This window comes from Ailuropoda melanoleuca, chromosome 16 (assembly GCF_002007445.2).
Source record: "Ailuropoda melanoleuca isolate Jingjing chromosome 16, ASM200744v2, whole genome shotgun sequence".
Taxonomy (NCBI): Eukaryota; Metazoa; Chordata; class Mammalia; order Carnivora; family Ursidae; genus Ailuropoda; species Ailuropoda melanoleuca.
Window position 1 is genome coordinate 78,616,088 of NC_048233.1, and position 1,905 is coordinate 78,617,992.

Genomic DNA, 1,905 nt, shown 5'->3' on the forward strand with positions numbered 1-1,905 from the left:
CAAGTTTCTCCTGGGCCTGGAACATTCCCCTGGCTTGGCCTATCTAACTAATTCTTCAGATTATGGCTTAATGGTCACTTCCTGGGGGAAGGCTCCTTGCCTGATTCCAGCAATAAATCCCCTTGCTATGTGATCTGTATATCTGAGTTGCCTTTCGATGAAACTCATGAAGATGTGTCTGTTTTGGGGGCGCCCGGGTGGCTCAGTCAGTTGAGCATCTTCCTTCAGCTCCACACATGATCCGGGGTCCTGGGATTGAGCCCCACACTGGGCTCCCACTCGGCGGGAAGTCTGCTTCTCCCTCTCCCTCTGCTACCCCTGCTTGTGCTCACTCACTTGCGCATTCTCTCTCTCAAATGAATAAATAAAATCTTCCAAAAAAAAAGATGTGTCTGTTCTGTCAGATGGACTGTGTGCACGGGAGAGCGGGAACCCGTGCCCACCTTCCTCGCCTCTACCCTCCCACCACTTCATCGGAACCCCCCACCACCTACCTGCCCCCTGCCGGCCAATTCCACTCATCCTTCAACTCTCACTTACCTATCAAGTTCTGGGGGACATCCTTTTCTGAGCACCCAGCCTTGGGGGCACATTCTTCTATATAGCTCACAGCTCCAGAACATCTCCTGTGGCACTGAACACAACTGCAAAGGCAACTGGGTTTAGTATGTCTTCACATTCAGTTTTTTATCGTTTCTCTTCGCCCCAGCACTTAAAACAATGCTCATCACAACACTTCCCTCAGGTCAGCCCACATTTTTATGATGATCCCTAAAATTGTATGCAAAATTCTATGTGCATGTACATTTTTCTAAAGAACCATCCATGGCTTTTGTTGCAGTTTCATGGGGGTCTAAGAACTGGAAACAGTTAAGAACCTTCCTCCAGGAGCTGAAGACGTACTCTCCTTCAAAACAGCACTGCCAACCCAGACTTCTATGCAGAACTGTCCCCACTAGCATACATGTTCCAAGAGGGCAGGGACCTTTCTGTTTTGTTCAGTGATGTGTCCCAAATGCCTACAACGGTGCCTGGCCCATGCTGGGTCTAGGAGAAAGGCCACAGTCTCAGACAATTGTAATAGTTGTGAACACTGTACATGTGTTGGTTAGCGATGGCCACATAACAAATTATCCCAAAACGTCATGGCTTCAAACATTCATTATCTTGGTTTCTCTAGGTCAGGAGTCAGGGTGCAGCTTAGAGGGGTCCTCTGCTTACGAGGTGGCTTGCAAAGCTGTGAAGTGTCAGCCGGGGCTGCGGTCGTCTGGAGAAGCATCTGCTTCTGAACTCATTCGAATGGTTGTCGGCAGGACTGAGTTCCTCACCGGCTGGAGGCTGCCCTCAGTTCCTTCCACACAGGCCTCTTCACAGGGCAGCTCACAAGACGTAAGCTTACTTCCTCATGGTAAGCAAGAGGAGAGAGAGAATGAACAAAATGACCATTCCGATCTCTTGTACCTTAACCTCGGAAACAGCATCCTGTCGCCTCTGCTGCGGTGTGTGTTAGCAGCAAGTCTGTGGGTCCAGTGCACGCTCAGGGGAAGCAGACTGTACCAGGAATGACTGGCTGCAGGCAGGGCCACTGGGGGCCATCGAGAGCCTGCCTATTCCCAGACAGCGACGTGTTTTCTCATGTAGCGTCCAGCTCACCTGCAAGCCCAGAGCAGGCACAGACCAAATGCCTATGGTCAAGCTGCTACCAAGCAGGAATGGAGGCTCACTGGTTAGATATTCCAAACTTTCAAAGAAAGTCAAATCCAGATTTTTGAGAGACATTTCCTGATTTTGAAACTGATAATCTAGCAAAAATACATGAGGATGAGCAGTTTTGGACTCCGCTCTATGGCACAAAGAGCCTAACCCATCCTACCACCCCTTGTGTGCTCCATCTCTCCTGTACTC